This window comes from Dendrobium catenatum, unplaced genomic scaffold (assembly GCF_001605985.2).
Source record: "Dendrobium catenatum unplaced genomic scaffold, ASM160598v2 fragScaff_scaffold_1381, whole genome shotgun sequence".
Taxonomy (NCBI): Eukaryota; Viridiplantae; Streptophyta; class Magnoliopsida; order Asparagales; family Orchidaceae; genus Dendrobium; species Dendrobium catenatum.
Genome location: NW_021319843.1, coordinates 834,713 through 848,877, shown reverse-complemented (window position 1 = coordinate 848,877; position 14,165 = coordinate 834,713). Strand labels below are relative to the sequence as shown.

The 14,165-nt window shown below is 34.6% G+C and overlaps 1 protein-coding gene across 1 annotated transcript in view; it reads left to right on the top strand.

Annotated features, from left to right (window-relative positions):
• Nucleotides 1-4,360: 4,360 nt before the first annotated feature.
• Nucleotides 4,361-14,165, top strand: part of LOC110098887 — a gene marked incomplete in the record, with an annotated part of 152,348 nt that continues 142,543 nt past the window's right edge. Inside the window, 1 exon segment of the mRNA XM_020825834.2 lies at nt 4,361-4,463.

The following is a 14,165-nucleotide window of genomic DNA, read 5'->3' as shown; positions in this document are numbered from 1 at the left end:
ATATGTATACATACATATACATATATGTATACATACATATACATATATGTATACATACATATACATATATGTATACATACATATACATATATGTATACATACATATACATATATGTATACATACATATACATATATGTATACATACATATACATATATGTATACATACATATACATATATGTATACATACATATACATATATGTATACATACATATACATATATGTATACATACATATACATATATGTATACATACATATACATATATGTATACATACATATACATATATGTATACATACATATACATATATGTATACATACATATACATATATGTATACATACATATACATATATGTATACATACATATACATATATGTATACATACATATACATATATGTATACATACATATACATATATGTATACATACATATACATATATGTATACATACATATACATATATGTATACATACATATACATATATGTATACATACATATACATATATGTATACATACATATACATATATGTATACATACATATACATATATGTATACATACATATACATATATGTATACATACATATACATATATGTATACATACATATACATATATGTATACATACATATACATATATGTATACATACATATACATATATGTATACATACATATACATATATGTATACATACATATACATATATGTATACATACATATACATATATGTATACATACATATACATATATGTATACATACATATACATATATGTATACATACATATACATATATGTATACATACATATACATATATGTATACATACATATACATATATGTATACATACATATACATATATGTATACATACATATACATATATGTATACATACATATACATATATGTATACATACATATACATATATGTATACATACATATACATATATGTATACATACATATACATATATGTATACATACATATACATATATGTATACATACATATACATATATGTATACATACATATACATATATGTATACATACATATACATATATGTATACATACATATACATATATGTATACATACATATACATATATGTATACATACATATACATATATGTATACATACATATACATATATGTATACATACATATACATATATGTATACATACATATACATATATGTATACATACATATACATATATGTATACATACATATACATATATGTATACATACATATACATATATGTATACATACATATACATATATGTATACATACATATACATATATGTATACATACATATACATATATGTATACATACATATACATATATGTATACATACATATACATATATGTATACATACATATACATATATGTATACATACATATACATATATGTATACATACATATACATATATGTATACATACATATACATATATGTATACATACATATACATATATGTATACATACATATACATATATGTATACATACATATACATATATGTATACATACATATACATATATGTATACATACATATACATATATGTATACATACATATACATATATGTATACATACATATACATATATGTATACATACATATACATATATGTATACATACATATACATATATGTATACATACATATACATATATGTATACATACATATACATATATGTATACATACATATACATATATGTATACATACATATACATATATGTATACATACATATACATATATGTATACATACATATACATATATGTATACATACATATACATATATGTATACATACATATACATATATGTATACATACATATACATATATGTATACATACATATACATATATGTATACATACATATACATATATGTATACATACATATACATATATGTATACATACATATACATATATGTATACATACATATACATATATGTATACATACATATACATATATGTATACATACATATACATATATGTATACATACATATACATATATGTATACATACATATACATATATGTATACATACATATACATATATGTATACATACATATACATATATGTATACATACATATACATATATGTATACATACATATACATATATGTATACATACATATACATATATGTATACATACATATACATATATGTATACATACATATACATATATGTATACATACATATACATATATGTATACATACATATACATATATGTATACATACATATACATATATGTATACATACATATACATATATGTATACATACATATACATATATGTATACATACATATACATATATGTATACATACATATACATATATGTATACATACATATACATATATGTATACATACATATACATATATGTATACATACATATACATATATGTATACATACATATACATATATGTATACATACATATACATATATGTATACATACATATACATATATGTATACATACATATACATATATGTATACATACATATACATATATGTATACATACATATACATATATGTATACATACATATACATATATGTATACATACATATACATATATGTATACATACATATACATATATGTATACATACATATACATATATGTATACATACATATACATATATGTATACATACATATACATATATGTATACATACATATACATATATGTATACATACATATACATATATGTATACATACATATACATATATGTATACATACATATACATATATGTATACATACATATACATATATGTATACATACATATACATATATGTATACATACATATACATATATGTATACATACATATACATATATGTATACATACATATACATATATGTATACATACATATACATATATGTATACATACATATACATATATGTATACATACATATACATATATGTATACATACATATACATATATGTATACATACATATACATATATGTATACATACATATACATATATGTATACATACATATACATATATGTATACATACATATACATATATGTATACATACATATACATATATGTATACATACATATACATATATGTATACATACATATACATATATATATTTGATAGATCCTATTTATGCAACCCAATTAACTTCCTCATTTCCTTCCTTGAGGATTTGACAATGTGATCCCTTGAAGATTTTCATCAATAATTTGATGATTCTTTGTTCCTTTCAATTTCCTTTTGGTTTTCTACAATGCTGCCATGTTTTTTATGTCATTTAGGTTTTTGCATATATATATTTGATAGATCCTATTTATGCAACCCAATTAACTTCCTCATTTCCTTCCTTGAGGATTTGACAATGTGATCCCTTGAAGATTTTCATCAATAATTTGATGATTCTTTGTTCCTTTCAATTTCCTTTTGGTTTTCTACAATGCTGCCATGTTTTTTATGTCATTTAGGTTTTTGCCTTATCCTAAAGATGCTCATCGAGTGGTAGTAAGTAAAGAGGGTTAAATAAGGAAGGCTAAATAACCTTCTTCCCTTGGTTTATTCATTGTTGAGGTTTCACTGGATTAAATTGCATTTTGTGTTGAGGTGTACTCTTGATGTTTGAAGCTTTTTTTTTGGTATCCCTTTCCTTACCCTTCTTGTTGCTTTCTATTGCTTGCAACTTTACATGTAATGTGTTCCCCCAAGGCCCAAATTACTTGATGTAATTGATTCTGTTAAGTGGTTAATCTGATATGCCAATCACAATTTGATTGATCCTATTTGTGCGGAAAGCTTCTTGAATCACAAATTGGTTCTGTCAGCATTTTACCTTACGCGTGTAGAAAACTAAAGTAGTTGACATAGAGCTTATAAACCTTGGAAACTTATTAGTTCTGCCCTAATAGCAATACCCTCATGCTTAGTCCTATTTAGAACTGCATTCAGTGAGCATTATAATTTATGTTGAATGTAAGTGTCCCACCGTTCTGTGATTGGTCCTTCTTAATGTTTATTTTATAGCTCTTTTTTTTTTTCCTAGGATTTGTATCTGGAAACATTGTTTTGTATTGGGGTAAGTTTTGGTTCTGTACCAATGTTTTTTTTTTTTTTTATAATTTTTATCTGGCAACTGTTTCTCATGAACTTGTTACATCTTTATCTTGTCTTTGCTTTCCATCTTGTATCAATTTTTCTTTACGGAGTATTATGCTGCATTTTTATCATCCAGTTACCAACCTCTTTGTATTTGCAGATAACTAGAACAATTTTTTGTTGTTGATGCTTTCCAGTATTCAAAACTTGTATTTAGAGACATTCTGATAGCAGTGTTCTTGTTGGGATGTGCTAGGGCTGACATTGAATTTATTTTATGATTTGAAGGTACTATTCCAGTATTTTTTTGAGCGACAGTGTTTGTTGAAGTGCATTAGGCGTTTATTTGTGAATTCCTGTAAGATTCTTGTTTTGTTCTTTCAGTTATTATTTTTATTGCTGAAAATAGTCAAGAAATCTAGAAAAAATTAAAATTGTTTTTTTTTGTTTTTCTTTTTATTTTGGAACTTGAGATCTGTTTCGTTTCTTTCATTTGCTAGTAACAAATTATGCTTCAGTATTAGTAGCTAATACCCGTACAATGGGTGGAGAACACTAATGATAAATGATTATTTTACTTAAAAAAATGACAAATAAGGACAGACGACTTAACATTTACTCCCCTACGTCCACCCAATTGATCTAAGTTTTGGTTCTTGCCAAGGCTCACTGCCTAATCAAAAGAAATATTATGATGTAAGAACTTAGTGAAAAAGGGGCGGTGGTGAAGGAGAAACTTACTCTAAATCTACCAGAAAATTGTTGAATAAAACATGAGAATCACATCATGCAAACCATTTTGCCCGTGTTTAATCGTTTCATACCCTATTTGTTCTAATTTGATCACATATATATCTCAATGTTCTGTTTAATTCCAAGATCAATTTCTATGATAAGTTTCATTACTTGTGACTTCTTTGTCTTTAATATCGGGATAAATGTTATAGTCAATTTAATTACAACTTTGTAGAGTTTTTAATTTTTAGTCTCAATTATATTTTTTATTGCACAGTATTATTATTGTTGAAAACCTTGTTCATTTTAACTGCCTAACTTTAATTCTAGAAGTTACGATGCCATCTATATCCTTTTTTTGTGTAATAGGTCTATGCAACTTAAATTTATCAATATAACTTTCTTCAATTTTAATTGATAATATTAATTTTACTTGTACTAAATTTGTATGTCTTGTAAGTGGCATTTGTTCTAATAATCCTTTGCCTCTTATTTTCTTGAAGTTTACTCACTTGTTCTAACCTTTTACCTATTATGTTGTCAATAATTGAATACTTTTATGCTGAAGCAGGTTTGTTAAATAATGTATTTTCTTCAAATATCAATTTACTAAAGCAATTTTCTCGTTGAATCGTTTGGGTTGGTTGCTGAATATTTATCTACTATAGCACCTTTTTAGTTTTAATAAAGTATCTGAATCAAAATATATTTTAGTAGTTCTTAGTGAAGTTAGAGTTCAACTGTCATCTGAATCTTGTTAATTAACTGAATAGCTGAATTCTTATTGATGAATTTGGTGTTTCACATCTTTTCTCCCATGGATGCGGTTTGATATATTTATTTAATTTTGTCATTTATTTAATAAGGAGGATCTACATATGATATTTATTGATTTAGAAAAAGCATATGATAAAGTTCCAAGAGAAGTGCTATGGAGAGTTCTTGAAAAGAAAGGAGTCAATAATGCTTATATTCAAATCATTAAAGATATGTATGCAGGAGCTATTACTTGTGTTCAAACACAAGGTGGATTGACCAAGTATTTCCCTATTTCGGTTGGGTTACATCAAGGATCAGCCTTAAGCCCATATCTTTTTGCTTTAGTCTTGGATGTTCTCACTAGACATTTGCAAGAGGATGTACCTTGATGTTTGCTTTTTGCTGATGATATTCTTCTTGTTGATAAGACTAGAGAGGGAGTTGAAGGTAAACTTGAATTATGGAGGTCAACCTTAGAGTCTAAAGGTTTTCGCTTGAGTAGATCTAAAACGGAATATTTCCTTCTTGGCTTAAAACAGCACCGATTCCCACATGTGAAGCATCACAATCAACTTCAAAAACTTTTTCAAAATCAGGCAGACTAAGAATTGGAGCATGACTCATTTTCATTTTGATAATTTGAAAAGTTTTTTCAGCCTCTGGAGTCCATCTAAAAATTCCCTTTTTCAAACAGTCAGTAATAGGAGCAATTACAGAACTAAAATTTTTAATGAATCGACGATAGAAAGATGCCAAACCATGAAAACCCCTTACCTCACTGATATTTTTAGGAACAGGCCAGCTTTTGATTGCCTCGATTTTTACCGGATCAACTTTGATTCCCTCAGCAGATACAATATAACCCAAGAAAGTCAAACTTGAAGTCATAAAAGTACACTTCTTAAGATTGATATACAATTTTTGTTCCCTCAAAGTTTGCAAAATTTTTTTAACATGTGAAAGATGTTCAGAAGGGTGAATACTGTAAATCAGAATATCATCAAAATATACCACCACAAACTTTCCGATAAAAGGTCTCAAAACATGATTCATTGTTCTCATAAAAGTACTTGGAGCATTAGATAAACCAAAGGGCATAACAAGCCATTCATACAAACCTTCTTTGGTTTTAAAAGCAGTTTTCCATTCATCCCCAGGCCTTATTCTTATTTGATGATACCCACTTCTCAAATCAATTTTAGAAAAAATTTTGGCACCACTTAACATGTCAAGCAAATCATCTAGCCTAGGCATGGGAAATCTGTACTTAATGGTTATCTTATTGATAGCACGACTATCCACACACATACGCCAAGTTCCATCTTTTTTAGGAGTAAGCAAAGCAGGCACAGCACAAGGACTTAGACTTTCCTTTATTAAACCCTTTTCTAAAAGTTCAGTCACTTGCTTAGAAAGCTCTTTATGTTCATTTGGACTCATCCTGTAATGTGAAAGATTAGGCAATGTTGCTCCAGGAATTAAATCAATGTGATGTTGAATGTCTCTCATAGGAGGTAAGCCAGTTGGTAACTCGTCAAGTGTTAAATCAGAAAATTCATTAAGCAACGGTTGCATTTCCTTAGGAATTTCAAGAGCCAAATTAAATCAATATGATCAGAATAAAATATGAAGAAAACTCTTAGCGGCTTAAAACAATGAAATAAAACATAAAGGGGGTCACACCCGCTTAGGCTAAATCACATAACTAGAGATTCAAAACTTTCAAGATAAACTAGAAAATAACAAGATGCCGAATAGTAGCTTCAAATAAAATCCCTAATCTAACAATGAGAATTAATAAGCATAGAGGCACACTGAAAACTCTACATTTACTAAGCTTAGCAGAAGCAGGAAGGATCGTACTTCGTGACTACAATCAAACACAAGATAGAGTTAGATTCAGGAAATACGTTGAGAGGGGAAAGTATAACCTTTTGTCAAGGATCGGTGGAGATCCTCCACTCAACGCCTTCAAACTTCTCGTCGATTGCTTCCACCAAAGCGTCCAGTATGAGCTCGATGTAGTCCTCGACGATGTGATCGATCCTTGTATTAACGTCAAAGAAAGTAGATTTGAGGATATCTACGAAACCATCTTCATCGTAGGTGAGGCCGTATTCAGTCACCGGATCCGCCATTCATAGGGGCTCGATAGCAAACTCTTCACAACTTGATTGTGCACTTGGAGATAGTTGAAAGAGAAAGAAGTTTCTCTTATAATTTGAGAGGGGGATGAGACAAGACAAAAATTTGAAATAAGTTTCAGATTTTTGTAAAGGGAGAGGGATTTAGGAGAGAAAATCCAAGGTGTGTGCCTTGGCAAAATTCGGCCAGCAACAGGGAAGGGTTTTAAACTCTTTCCAAAGGGAGACAATTCACCATGGAAAGATTTTAGAAGAAATCCAATGAGGGGGGCCGGCGGTATGTGGAGGTGGGGAGGATTAGGGATTTATTTCCTAATCCTAATGTCAGGTTTTAGGAAAGCAATTAAAGACTTGAGCTTTTGAAAATTTCGGCTATCATGAGATTGGGAAATCTTTCTAAAGAAAAAGAAATTGATGTTTAGGAAAGGTTTCCTACCCCAAGCCAAAAGGGGGAGGGGCCGGTGGCAACAATGGGGTAGTTTGGGATTCATAAATTAGGAAAGGCAATTTTAAAATCCAATCAATTATAAATTGATTTGATTGAGTTTAAATACTTTCCTTAAATAGATTTGGTATATTAGGAAATATTTTGAATTTTAAATCACTTGGATTTGAATTCAAATTTAATTCCAAATATGTTCAATCCATAATAGGAAATAAGGAATAAAGGGAGGGAGGGGAAACCCAAGAGAGGCCGGCGGCTAGGAGAATGTGGCCGCCGGTTTTGGACGAGGGGAAGTGGGGTTGATTGGGTGGGGTTTGGCCGTGGAGCTAAAAGGGTGGACGAGAGGGATGGAGATGCCTCGGGTGAGATGAAAGCCGGCGGCTAAGATGTTAAGTTAATGGGAAGGAAAGGGGAAGGAGATAGAGGATAGAACCACGAACTCGACTTATCTAGGTTGGTGGGTACTGCGCAAATCTCCCTCTCCTAGGGATTTCTCTCCGATTTCTCAAGCTCTCTCACGAACTCCAAGCAAGAAGATAAAATTCTCAAATAATCATTCATTCATTCATTCATTTATTAAAAACAATAAGCAAGGGGCTATAAATAGCATGATATAAGGACTTAAAATAAATGACGAACATGCCCTCGGGGTTTACATACGACATCCCTTTACTAGAAGGGTATAACGAGAAATAAAATAAAACAAATACTTAAATAACCATAACATGAATAAAAAATACAATGACTCGATCGTGGCCTTAGATCGGCGGCCACGCCTCTGATAAACCTTCCACGATATGATGTCCCCATCATTCTCCTGGTGTGGGAGAAAACTCGACTCCGTTGAGTAAGTATCTCTGGTGCTCTCCTAGATCTCTAGTGCATCTGGGTCAATCTGCTGCAACTCTTCGTGGTCTAGCCAGGTATCTTCTGACTCGGGCTTTCCTTTTCCACCTGACCAAATACCTCCTTCGTCCACTTTCTCTTGTGGATATGATCTCATGACTTAAGATTGCATCCACCTGCTCTGCCATGGGTGATTTAGGAATATCTGGTAGTGGAGGTAGGTTTGGGATCTCACAAGTTCACACAAGGCTGTTTTATAAGTGGATTTGGCGGATTAAAATCCGGACCTTCATATGCAACTAAGTCTTCTATGTTAAAAGAGGGATTTATATTGAAATCTGCAGGCAAATATATTACGTAGGCATTATCGTTAATTTTCTTAAGTATTTTGAAGGGTCCAACACTCTTGCCATGCAACTTCTTAACTGTTCCGTGCGGGAACCGTTTCGGACGAATCCGCACCATCACGGAGTCACCAACCTCAAAAGTTTTAAATTGTCGTTTCAAATCTGCATGTAGTTTTTATTCATTATTATTCCTTTTAATTTGTTGTGCAATTTTCTTATGAAGTTCATGCAAATGAGATACAAATGATGATGCAGACTCAGAAATCCTATACCTAGAACACATGGGTATCAGATCTAACGACTGTCTAGGTTTGAACCCGTATACAATTTCAGACGGACTTAGGCCCGTGGTCCGGTTAATGGAATTATTGTAAGCAAACTCAGCAGTAGGCAAAATAGAATTCCAATCTCTAATGTGCTCGCCAACCAAAGACCGCAACAGATTACCCAAACTCCTATTAACTACCTTGATCTGACCATCAGTATGTCGGTGAAAGGCAGTGGAAAATTGCAGTTTGGTGCCCATTTTCATCCACAGGGTTTTCCAAAAATAGTTGGTGAACTTCACATCCCTGTCCGATATAATGATTTTGGATAAACCATGTAAACGGATGACCTCGTTGAAGTATAACTTCGCAATGTGAGAGGCATCAGATGTTTTGGAGCACGGAATGAAATGCGCCATTTTGGAAAACCGGTCAACTGCAACATAAATGGCATCGTGCCTGCGGAGTTTCTTGGGTAGGCCTAAGATAAAGTCCATACTAACATCCTGCCAAGGACAACTAGGGACATGTAGGGGAGTGTAAAGACTCTTGTTTTGCTTACGTTACTTGGCCAGTTGGCAGGTGTGACACCGACTGACCAGCCGACCGACATCTCTCTTTAGGTTGAGCCAAAAGAAGCGATACTCTACATATTATATAGTTTTTTCCCGTCCGAAATGCCCAGCGTGGCCTCCGGCGTGGAGTTCCCAGACCAGAAATTCCCTAAGGGAGGTGCTCGAAATACAAAGCCTCTGGGCTTTGAAGAGATAACCATCTTCCAATAGGAAATCGTCCACAGAGCGCGTGCTGCATGTGGACAAGAGAGTGTAGGTCTCCTTGAAGTCGGGGCATTCCAAATAATCCCTCTATATTTGGTCAAAACTTATGACTTCTGCGCTCATCTCAGTAGTAGTCATCATGCGACAACTGAGAGCATCGGCAGCTTTGTTTTCAACTCCTGTATTATGCCTAAGGGTGTAAGTATACTCTTGAAGGAACTTAACCTAACGATCTTGGTGTGCATTTAACTTCTTCTGGGAGTTGATATAACGTAGAGCTTCGTGATCCGAGAAGATGACGAACTCTTGCGGGAGCAAGTAGTGTCGCCAATAATGAAGAGATTGGATCACAACGTAAAACTCTTTGTCATACGTGGAATAATGCTGTCGAATATCATTAAGTTTTTCACTGAAGTAAGCTACTGGTGACCTTCCTGAAAGAGGACTCCTCCAATTCCGACTCCCGAAGCGTCGCAAGTCACTTTGAAGACTTTGGAGAAATCAGGAAGTCTCATCTTTAGGGCTTCCACTATCTTTTGTTTGATCTCTTCAAAAGCTCTAGTGGCAGCCGGGGTCCAGTGGAAATAACCCTTTTTCAAGCAGTCAGTGATAGGAGATACAATAGTGCTAAAATTTTGAATGAATCTCCTATAGAAGGTGGCTAATCCGTGGAAGCTGCGCACTTCCCAGATGTTTTGAGGGACAGGCCACTTCACAATTTCCCTCACCTTCTCTGGGTCTGCGGAAACCCCTTGGGCTGAAACGATGAAGCCCAGGAAAATGACGCGATCTACAAGGAAGGTGCATTTCTTCGGATTAGCATATAGTTGCTCCTTCTTTAAGAGCTCACAAACTTGTTTTAAGTTGTCTAAGTGCTGATTAATTGACTAACTGTAGATAAGAATGTCGTCAAAGTAGACGACGACAAACTTTCCCATAAACGGACGCAACACTTGAGTCATGATCCTCATAAAGGTACTAGGGGCGTTACTTAACCCAAAAGGCATGACTAACCACTCGTAGAGACCATCCTTGGTCTTGAAGGCAAATTTTCACTTGTCTCCGGGTCGGATCCGGATCTGGTGGTACCCACTTTTGAGATCAATTTTGAAGAATAGTGTGGCACCCGTCATCATATCGAGCATATCATCAAGCCTCAGAATAGGAAAACGATATTTGATGGTGATCTTGTTAATAGCACGGCTATCAATACACATTCTCCACGTTTTGTCTTTCTTCGGGGTGAGAAGGGCCGGCACCGCGCAGGGACTCAGACTCTCCTTAATGAAACCTCTCTGCAGTAACTCATTGACCTGCTTCTTAAGCTCGACATGTTCCGTGTGGTTCATGTGATAATGTGGCAGGTTTGGGAGGGAGGCTCTAGGGACGAAGTCTATAGCATGCTGAATGTTTCTAAGTGGTGGTAACTGATCTGGAAGACATCAGCATACTGCCCCAAAATAGGCTGCACTTCCTGAGGAATGAGCTCATTAGATTTAGTGGGAATCTCACGGCCTACTAAGGCGTAAAGAGGGGCTTCTTGAGCAATCTCAGTAGTTAGAACCTTGGCGGTGACAAGGTTCACTCCTTTCTTAGATTTGACTGGGTTGGATTTTGTGCCATCCATAACCCGAGGCTGCGATGGCAAAAGCTTAATCTTTTTGCCTGCATGTTCAAACTCGCAGGTGTTCGAACACCAAAAAATGTGGACATCGTTATCATAGATCCATAGACGAGCTAACAAGATTTGTCTAACATTCATTGTCAACATATCTCACCATACATTCTCCTTATAGGTGGCAAAGGAGATGGGTACGTGGCTTCACTCTCTCACCTCCAAGGTAGCGGAGTTGACCCATGCTACCTTATACGGGTTGGGGTGAGGAACGACAAACAAACCTAACTGGGATACCATGCTGGAGGAAACAACATTTATGCAGCTACCGCTATCCACGATGACTTTACAGTTTTTGTCTATGATTTTGGTATAGGTGTGAAAAATCGAGGTCTTACGCCAGTTATTCGTGGGTGTCGGGTGGGATAGAGCACATCTAACCACGCAGATGGGAGAGGTATTTAGTTTTTGAAGGCAATGGAGGACCGCAGTGTCGTCATCCTTCTTGAAGTATTCGCCTTCTTCCTCAATCTGATGGATCTGATCAACCTCGGGTTCGAGATTGTCCTCAGTAATCTCCTCGACGATTAAGACTTTATAGGGACAGGAGCACTGAGAAGCGATATGCCGATACCCCTAGCATCGAAAGCACTTGGTCCCGGGACTGGACCGAGGAGTATACGGGGTGGGAGGTTTGTTTCTAAAATCAGATCGAGGTGCAGTGGGACCCGTGGGTTGTCGGGTCGTGCTCCCAGAAGTGGGTCAGGTAGCAGAAGTGTTTGGGGTGGAACTACCGACTGATCTGTAGGAGGGTCTAGAGTCATGTGAACGACTCTGGTGCTGTGAACGGGTCTTCTCTAGATCAAGCACTAGGCTGTAGGCATTCTCCAGTGTAGTGACGTTCCAGGCAAACAACTCATTGCGAAGATCCTCTCGCAACTCGGTACAAAACATAGATAAGATCTGCGCGAGGGTGGTAGAGGTCTCCCCTTTGCAGCGAATCAAGAAGTCATCGAAAGAGGCGATGTACTCCTTCATTGGTTTGTTGCCTTGAGTCAGCCTATTCCACCTGTCCAATAGTCGGTGGAAGTACGATAGAGGCAAGTACTTCTGCTTGAGTTCTCGCTTCATAAACGACCAATCAACAATGGGGTAATCGTTCCTAGCTTCCCTAAGGCTCTCTAAGTTGGCCCAAAACTGACTCGCCCTACCCGTGAGCTTCATCTCCGCAAAACTGACCTTCTTAGCCTCAGAGATGTCATACCACTTAAAGAAACTGTCCATACCTTTGACTAAGTCCAGGAAGAGCGAGGGATCGAGGGTGCCATCAAAGGTAGGAGCGTCAATCTTAATATTTTTCATAAGTGGTGCATCATGATTATGACGTGGGTCATGTCCGTGGTAAGATGCTCGATGATTGGCACGGTGCTGCCTCTCATCCAAATCTGGATCATGACGTGGGTCATGTCCGTGGTACAGAGCTCGATGATTGGCACGATGCTGCCTCTCATCTGGGTAGGTTTCATCCCCATACATAGAAGGTGGTCTAGATGGGGTGTAAGGAGTAGGGTGGTCTCTAGCTCGCTCAAGTGTATCAAATCTCTCAGTGGTGTTCCTATGAAGCTCAACTAGGTCTGCTTGGTTCTCCTTGAGTTGTTGGCTAATGTTGTTCATTTGACCTAACAACAAGTCTAAGGTCATTCCTAGTTGTTCCGGGTCCATTGGGATTTACTACGAGACACTTAACAAGACAAGGATGTAACGTGAAGCAAGTTATATGATTAAAACACAATTATACTCTGCAAAAATGATGGAGAAAAATCTAGGGCAGCAACCTAACACTTTATAAATGATACAAATACATAACTATGATGCTGAAATGAAATCTACCAGGAATCCTAACACATGCATGAGCATACCTTGCTCTGATACTAGATGATATAGAACTACGTAAGGATACAATGTTTTTGTTAGGAATTTGCACAACTCTTGATTAGAATAAAATATGCAGAAAACTCTTGTTGGAGATTCCTAAGGTTTTGGAGAGATCACTAGATCAATTTTGGCATGATCTAGAAATCTTGAGTAGGAAAGGTCTATCCCTATGGCTTCTAGGAGATTTAA